Below are 10240 nucleotides of genomic sequence, written 5' to 3' on the forward strand. Positions count from 1 at the left end.
ACAACTTCACCGCATCAAAGGGACGATGGACGGGGCCATGTACAGTCAAATCTTGGGTGAGAACCTCCTTCCCTCAGCAAGGGCATTAGAAATGGGTCATGGATGGGTCTTCCAACGTGACAATGACCCAAAACACATGGCCAAGGGAACAAAAGAGTGGCTCAAGAAGAAGCATATTAAGGTCCTGGAGTGGCCTAGTGAGTCTCCAGACCTTAATCCCATAGAAAATATGTGGAGGGAGCTGAAGGTTCGAGTTACCAAACATCAGCCTCGAAACCTTAATGACTTGGAGAGGATCTGCAAAGAGCAGTGGGACAAAATCCCTCCTGAGATGTGTGCAAACCTGGAGGCCAACTACAAGAAACGTCTGACCTCTGTGATTGCCAACAAAGGTTTCTCCACCAAGTACTAGGTCATGTTTTGCAAAGGGGTCAAATACTTAGTTCACTCATTAAAATGCAAATCAATTTATAACTAGCAACCCTGCCAGACAGTACAGCCAGGTATATGACTTCATGTTCTCTGGTTCCTCCTTACCCCTTCATCAACATGTTAATGATATTTTAAAATTAAAACCATTCCATTTTTTTTACATACCTTATTTTAGAACTAGTGATGTCATCACCAGGCCTCTGTGCTTCCCTATGCAATGCAAGCAGATCATGGCTGGTGGGAGGGGCTGTACATAGCTTCCTGAAAACAGCCCAGCGCCCTGCCTCAGTACTCCTCTGATGAGTACTCAGCTTTGATGCAAGCAGTGGGAGGAATTATGCAAATATAAAAATATAAGCCTTAGCTAGCTAAATCTCCTTTAGTTAGGATTTGGATCTCTTTTGGATGGTAAATAAAATGCAAGACAGCAAATAGTAGATTTGTAGAAAAAAATGACAATCCGGACTCCGGAGTGTGGGTGGTCTCCATCCTACGGAGCTTCTGTCCTCTTCACATCTCTGGAATGAGAACAGAAAGCAGATCTGGGCACAGAGCCAGCGATCAAGTCCCAGCAAGCCAGGAGAGAGTTAAGTGTGGCAGCCGTATACCTTTCATGTCTTTACTACTTACAGTCAATATTCAGAAAAACGTAATGCAAATACAGGCTGAGACGTGGCGGTGCGGGGGTCTGCTTCAGGTTCACTGCTCTACTGACACCGTCCACTGCCCTACTGACACCGTCCTCTGCTCTACTGACACCGTCCACTGCCCTACTGACACCGTCCACTGCTCTACTGACACCATCCACTGCCCTACTGACACCGTCCTCTGCTCTACTGACACCGTCCACTGCTCTACTGACACCGTCCACTGCTCTACTGACACCGTCCTCTGCTCTACTGACACCGTCCACTGCTCTACTGACACCGTCCACTGCCCTACTGACACCGTCCTCTGCTCTACTGACACCGTCCACTGCTCTACTGACACCATCCACTGCTCTACTGACACCGTCCACTGCTCTACTGACACCGTCCACTGCCCTACTGACACCGTCCACTGCACTACTGACACCGTCCACTGCCCTACTGACACCGTCCTCTGCTCTACTGACACCGTCCTCTGCTCTACTGACACCGTCCTCTGCTATACTGACACAGTCCACTGCTCTACTGACACCATCCACTGCTCTACTGACACCGTCCACTGCTCTACTGACACCGTCCACTGCCCTACTGACACCGTCCTCTGCTCTACTGACACCGTCCTCTGCTCTACTGACACCGTCCACTGCTCTACTGACACCGTCCTCTGCTATACTGACACAGTCCACTGCTCTACTGACACCGTCCTCTGCTCTACTGACACCATCCACTGCCCTACTGACACCGTCCTCTGCTCTACTGACACTGTCCTCTGCTCTACTGACACCGTCCACTGCTCTACTGACACCGTCCTCTGCTCTACTGACACCATCCACTGCTCTACTGACACCATCCACTGCTCTACTGACACCATCCACTGCCCTACTGACACCGTCCTCTGCTCTACTGACACCGTCCTCTGCTCTACTGACACCATCCACTTCCCTACTGACACCGTCCTCTGCTCTACTGACACCGTCCTCTGCTCTACTGACACCGTCCACTGCTCGACTGACACCGTCCTCTGCTCTACTGACACCGTCCTCTGCTCTACTGACACCGTCCTCTGCTCTACTGACACCATCCTCTGCTCTACTGACACCGTCCTCTGCTCTACTGACACCGTCCTCTGCTCTACTGACACCGTCCACTGCTCTACTGACACCGTCCACTGCCCTACTGACACCGTCCTCTGTCCTACTGACACCGTCCACTGCTCTACTGACACCATCCACTGCCCTACTGACACCGTCCACTGCCCTACTGACACCGTCCACTGCTCTACTGACACCATCCACTGCCCTACTGACACCGTCCTCTGCTCTACTGACACCGTCCTCTGCTCTACTGACACCGTCCTCTGCTCTACTGACACTGTCCTCTGTCCTACTGACACCGTCCACTGCTCTACTGACACTGTCCTCTGCTCTATTGACACCGTCCTCTGCTCTACTGACACCGTCCACTGCTCTACTGACACCGTCCTCTGCTCTACTGACACTGTCCTCTGCTCTACTGACACCGTCCTCTGCCCTACTGACACCGTCCTCTGCTCTACTGACACTGTCCTCTGCTCTACTGACACCGTCCTCTGCCCTACTGACACCGTCCTCTGCTCTACTGACACTGTCCTCTGCTCTACTGACACCGTCCTCTGCTCTACTGACACCATCCACTGCTCTACTGACACCATCCACTGCTCTACTGACACCGTCCACTGCCCTACTGACACCGTCCACTGCTCTACTGACACCATCCACTGCCCTACTGACACCGTCCTCTGCTCTACTGACACAGTCCTCTGCTCTACTGACACTGTCCTCTGCTCTACTGACACCGTCCTCTGCTCTACTGACACCATCCACTGCCCTACTGACACCGTCCTCTGCTCTACTGACACCGTCCTCTACTCTACTGACACCATCCACTGCCCTACTGACACTGTCCACTGCTCTACTGACACCGTCCTCTGCTCTACTGACACCGTCCTCTGCTCTACTGACACCGTCCACTGCTCTACTGACACCGTCCACTGCCCTACTGACACCGTCCTCTGTCCTACTGACACCGTCCACTGCTCTACTGACACCATCCACTGCCCTACTGACACCGTCCACTGCCCTACTGACACCGTCCACTGCTCTACTGACACCATCCACTGCCCTACTGACACCGTCCTCTGCTCTACTGACACCGTCCTCTGCTCTACTGACACTGTCCTCTGCTCTACTGACACCGTCCTCTGCTCTACTGACACTGTCCTCTGTCCTACTGACACCGTCCACTGCTCTACTGACACTGTCCTCTGCTCTATTGACACCGTCCTCTGCTCTACTGACACCGTCCACTGCTCTACTGACACCATCCACTGCTCTACTGACACCGTCCACTGCCCTACTGACACCGTCCTCTGCTCTACTGACACCGTCCACTGCCCTACTGACACGGTCCTCTGCTCTACTGACACCGTCCTCTGCTCTACTGACACCGTCCTCTGTCCTACTGACACCATCCACTGCTCTACTGACACCATCCACTGCTCTACTGACACCGTCCTCTGCTCTACTGACACCGTCCACTGCCCTACTGACACCGTCCACTGCCCTACTGACACCATCCACTGCTCTACTGACACCGTCCACTGCCCTACTGACACCGTCCTCTGTCCTACTGACACCGTCCACTGCTCTACTGACACCATCCACTGCCCTACTGACACCGTCCACTGCCCTACTGACACCGTCCACTGCTCTACTGACACCATCCACTGCCCTACTGACACCGTCCTCTGCTCTACTGACACCGTCCTCTGCTCTACTGACACTGTCCTCTGCTCTACTGACACCGTCCTCTGCTCTACTGACACTGTCCTCTGTCCTACTGACACCGTCCACTGCTCTACTGACACTGTCCTCTGCTCTATTGACACCGTCCTCTGCTCTACTGACACTGTCCACTGCTCTACTGACACCATCCACTGCTCTACTGACACCGTCCACTGCCCTACTGACACCGTCCTCTGCTCTACTGACACCGTCCACTGCCCTACTGACACGGTCCTCTGCTCTACTGACACCGTCCTCTGCTCTACTGACACCGTCCTCTGCTCTACTGACACCGTCCTCTGTCCTACTGACACCATCCACTGCTCTACTGACACCATCCACTGCTCTACTGACACCGTCCTCTGCTCTACTGACACCGTCCACTGCCCTACTGACACCGTCCACTGCCCTACTGACACCGTCCTCTGCTCTACTGACACCGTCCTCTGCTCTACTGACACCGTCCTCTGTCCTACTGACACCGTCCACTGCTCTACTGACACCGTCCTCTGCCCTACTGACACCGTCCACTGCTCTACTGACACCATCCACTGCTCTACTGACACCATCCACTGCTCTACTGACACCGTCCACTGCTCTACTGACACCGTCCACTGCTCTGCTGACACCGTCCTCTGCTCTACTGACACCGTCCTCTGCTCTACTGACACCGTCCACTGCTCTACTGACACCATCCACTGCTCTACTGACACCATCCACTGCTCTACTGACACCATCCACTGCTCTACTGACACCGTCCACTGCTCTACTGGCACCGTCCACTGCTCTGCTGACACCATCCACTGCTCTACTGACACCGTCCTCTGCTCTACTGACACCGTCCACTGCTCTACTGACACCGTCCTCTGCTCTACTGACACCGTCCTCTGCTCTACTGACACCATCCACTGCTCTGCTGACACCATCCACTGCTCTACTGACACCGTCCTCTGCTCTACTGACACCGTCCTCTGCTATACTGACACCATCCACTGCTCTACTGACACCATCCACTGCTCTACTGACACCGTCCACTGCCCTACTGACACCGTCCTCTGTCCTACTGACACTGTCCACTGCTCTACTGACACCATCCACTGCCCTACTGACACCATCCACTGCCCTACTGACACCGTCCTCTGCTCTACTGACACCGTCCTCTGCTCTACTGACATTGTCCTCTGCTCTACTGACACCGTCCTCTGCTCTACTGACACCGTCCTCTGCTCTACTGACACCGTCCGCTGCCCTACTGACACCGTCCACTGCTCTACTGACACCGTCCTCTGCTCTACTGACACCATCCACTGCTCTACTGACACCGTCCTCTGCTCTACTGACACTGTCCACTGCTCTACTGACACCGTCCTCTGCTCTACTGACACCGTCCTCTGCTCTACTGACACCGTCCACTGCTCTACTGACACCGTCCTCTGCTCTACTGACACCATCCACTGCTCTACTGACACCGTCCTCTGCTCTACTGACACTGTCCACTGCTCTACTGACACCGTCCTCTGTCCTACTGACACCGTCCACTGCTCTACTGACACCGTCCTCTGCCCTACTGACACCGTCCTCTGCTCTGCTGACACCATCCACTGCTCTGCTGACACCATCCACTGCTCTACTGACACCGTCCTCTGCCCTACTGACACCGTCCACTGCTCTACTGACACCATCCACTACTCTACTGACACCATCCACTGCTCTACTGACACCGTCCACTGCTCTACTGACACCGTCCACTGCTCTACTGACACCATCCACTGCTCTACTGGCACCGTCCACTGCTCTGCTGACACCGTCCACTGCTCTACTGACACCGTCCACTGCTCTACTGACACCGTCCTCTGCTCTACTGACACCGTCCTCTGCTCTACTGACACCATCCACTGCTCTACTGGCACCGTCCACTGCTCTGCTGACACCGTCCTCTGCTCTACTGACACCGTCCACTGCTCTACTGACACCGTCCTCTGCTCTACTGACACCGTCCTCTGCTCTACTGACACCGTCCACTGCTCTACTGACACCATCCACTGCTCTACTGACACCATCCACTGCTCTACTGACACCATCCACTGCTCTACTGACACCGTCCACTGCTCTACTGGCACCGTCCACTGCTCTGCTGACACCGTCCTCTGCTCTACTGACACCGTCCACTGCTCTACTGACACCGTCCTCTGCTCTACTGACACCGTCCACTGCCCTACTGACACCGTCCTCTGCTCTACTGACACCGTCCTCTGCTCTACTGACACCGTCCACTGCTCTACTGACACCGTCCTCTGCTCTACTGACACCATCCACTGCCCTACTGACACCATCCACTGCTCTACTGACACCGTCCTCTGCTCTACTGACACCATCCACTGCCCTACTGACACCGTCCTCTGCTCTACTGACACTGTCCTCTGCTCTACTGACACCGTCCTCTGCTCTACTGACACCGTCCTCTGCTCTACTGACACCATCCACTGCTCTACTGACACCATCCACTGCTCTACTGACACCGTCCACTGCCCTACTGACACCGTCCACTGCTCTACTGACACCATCCACTGCCCTACTGACACCGTCCTCTGCTCTACTGACACCATCCTCTGCTCTACTGACACTGTCCTCTGCTCTACTGACACCGTCCTCTGCTCTACTGACACCATCCACTGCGCTACTGACACCGTCCTCTGCTCTACTGACACCGTCCTCTGCTCTACTGACACCGTCCTCTGCTCTACTGACACCGTCCTCTGCTCTACTGACACCATCCACTGCTCTACTGACACCGTCCTCTGCTCTACTGACACCGTCCTCTGCTCTACTGACACCGTCCTCTGCTCTACTGACACCATCCTCTGCTCTACTGACACCGTCCACTGCTCTACTGACACCGTCCACTGCCCTACTGACACCGTCCTCTGTCCTACTGACACCGTCCACTGCTCTACTGACACCATGCACTGCCCTACTGACACCGTCCTCTGCTCTACTGACACCGTCCTCTGCTCTACTGACACTGTCCTCTGCTCTACTGACACCGTCCACTGCCCTACTGACACCGTCCTCTGTCCTACTGACACCGTCCACTGCTCTACTGACACCATGCACTGCTCTACTGACACCATCCACTGCTCTACTGACACCGTCCTCTGCTCTATTGACACCGTCCTCTGCTCTACTGACACCGTCCTCTGCTCTATTGACACCGTCCACTGCTCTACTGACACCGTCCACTGCTCTACTGACACCGTCCTCTGCTCTACTGACACCATCCACTGCTCTACTAACACTGTCCTCTGCTCTACTGACACCATCCACTGCTCTACTGACACCGTCCACTGCTCTACTGACACCGTCCTCTGCTCTACTGACACCGTCCACTGCCCTACTGACACCGTCCACTGCTCTACTGACACCGTCCTCTGCCTTACTGACACCGTCCTCTGCTCTACTGACACCATCCACTGCTCTACTGACACCGTCCACTGCTCTACTGACACCGTCCACTGCTCTACTGACACCGTCCACTGCTCTACTGACACCGTCCACTGCTCTACTGACACCGTCCTCTGCTCTACTGACACCGTCCTCTGCTCTACTGACACCGTCCTCTGCTCTACTGACACCATCCACTGCTCTACTGACACCGTCCTCTGCTCTACTGACACCGTCCTCTGCTCTACTGACACCATCCACTGCTCTACTGACACCGTCCACTGCTCTACTGACACCATCCACTGCTCTACTGACACCATCCACTGCTCTACTGACACCGTCCTCTGCTCTACTGACACCGTCCACTGCACTACTGACACCGTCCACTGCTCTACTGACACCGTCCACTGCTCTACTGACACCATCCACTGCTCTACTGACACCATCCACTGCTCTACTGACACCGTCCACTGCTCTACTGACACCATCCACTGCTCTACTGACACCATCCTCTGCTCTACTGACACCGTCCTCTGCTCTACTGACACCATCCACTGCTCTACTGACACCGTCCACTGCTCTACTGACACCATCCACTGCTCTACTGACACCATCCACTGCTCTACTGACACCGTCCACTGCTCTACTGACACCGTCCTCTGCTCTACTGACACAACCTTTGCTCTGCTTACAAATTTGACTATATTTATTATATTATATTATGTTAATTTATATATTATGTTAATCAACTTCTTTTGGCACAGATCCCAGCACTCAAATACACAAGTGCCAACACTTTTTGGCAAGAAGATAAGTACTGCTAGGAAGGTAATAACGTAGGGTTAGGGGTTAAAGCAGAACTCCAGCCAAAAACAACAAGATATACATGAATAGGTAATAAAAATTAAAGAATATCAAAATCAGCCTTTGCTGCAATATTCACCTTCAATCCAAATATTTCCCCCAAAGTACCTTTTTCTCTGCCACTAGATGTCCTCAGTCTGATGGTCAGCATCATTCAACCCACTTCTTCTGAGCCCGGGTCATCCTGAACCTATGCCTAGCCTGAGACTGGACTGTGAAAGAGAAGCACCACAGTGATGAGCTCATATCTCTGTCACTCTGCTTTCTCCTCCTATCAGCATGCTCCCTGCACTGTAGCATAATTGATGGGCTCCTCGTGCATGCTTCTCCCCCCCCCTCCACTCTGAGCTCTGCTGTGTGAGGTATTCAAGGGGGCACTTTGGATACATCTGTTCTCTCTTCCTCTCAGTGCGTTTCTTGTCAGCACATGAACTGAATGACCCCTTGTGTTGCTTCTCCCTCTTACAGCCTGAGCTCTGCTGCACAGGGATTGCAAGCGGCTGATGCCAGGTACTGCTTGTATTTATAAAATACATTTAATGATGCTGTATATTATAAGCAGCTGAAGTTAAAAGTCATTCTCGAGTTTCCTTATAAAAGTCCAGTTTGGTCCCATCTCATTTGACCTCCTGAGGCTTCCTATTGGTTCTTTAATGGGCAGCAGTACTGACCAATAGAGAGCCAGTGTGGTGGACAAGGTTGGACCAAATTAAACTTTTACAGGTAAAGTTCAGATCTGCATATAACTTCAGCTGCCCAAAGGATCGCGATTATTTAATATGTGTTCTCTCCTTAGGCCTATTTATTGTATGTTTAGGATGAACATTATTGACCACATTAGTGACCGGTGTGCTTTATGTGGTCCTGATCCTCACACTCTGCAGAAAGGTAGAATAAATTAAAATTGGCAGGGAGTCAAACACCATTCCTGCTGTGAGTGAGAAGTCAGGAGCAGAGTCAAATGCTTTTTTTTTTTTTCTTCTTTTTTACATCTATAGAAAATCTTACATCATCATTTTATTACCTCTACTGGCTATTTCTACCGTGCTGACCGCGGCGCGATTTCAGTGAGCGCAGACAAAGGCAGAAGACATCACAGCTGAGTTTTGGCAAACACCAAAAACCGTTTAATGGCTTCTGCTGACAGGGGTGTGAGTGGCCCGTGATGTACCAAAGATAATGGAAAACCGGGCTTCCCTGCCTAAGATCATACTATAATATGTATTACATATAATATCTATCTATCTCTCTTGCTATAATAATATTATTATTGTTATTATTACTACAATTATTATTTAATATATATATTATCTATCTAAAACTTATATTATTATTCTTATTATTATATTATTGTTATAATTATTATTAATATATAGACTATCTATCTAGCAAACTAATATTATTATGATTATTATATAGACTATCTATTTATAATATAATTATTAATATATATAATTTCTCTTTTCCTCTCTCTCCATCCCCCCCATCTCTCCCCCTCTCTTTCTCTCTCCCCCTCTCTTTCTCTCTCTCCCCCATCTCTCCCCCTCTCTTTCTCTCTCTCCCCCTCTCTTTCTATTTCACTCTCTCTCTCCCCCAACCTCTCTCTCCATCTCCTGCTTATCTCTCACTCTATCTCTCCCTCTCCCGCTTATTGCTCCCCATCTCTTTCTCTCCATCTCTCACTCTGTCTCTCTCTCCACCCCCCCATCTCTCTCCCTATCTTTGACTCTCTCCCCCCTCTCTCTCCATCTCCTGCGTATCTCTCTCCCATCTCTCTTTTTCCATCTCCCGCTTATTGCTCTCCATCTCTCTCTCCATCTCCCCCTCTTTTTGTCTCACTCTCTCATTCTGTCTCTATCTCCGCTCCCCTCTTACTCTCTCTCCATCTTCCCTCACTCTCTCTCAATTTCCTGCTTATCTCTCTCTCCCCATATCTCATGCTCTCCATCTCCCCCTCTCTCTTCCCCATCTCTCTCTCCATCTCCTGCTTATCGCTCCCCACCTTTCTCCTCTCTCTCTCTCTCTCTCTCTCTC

The sequence above is a fragment of the Aquarana catesbeiana genome, linkage group LG13 (genome assembly GCF_042186555.1).
Source record: "Aquarana catesbeiana isolate 2022-GZ linkage group LG13, ASM4218655v1, whole genome shotgun sequence".
Lineage (NCBI taxonomy): Eukaryota > Metazoa > Chordata > Amphibia > Anura > Ranidae > Aquarana > Aquarana catesbeiana.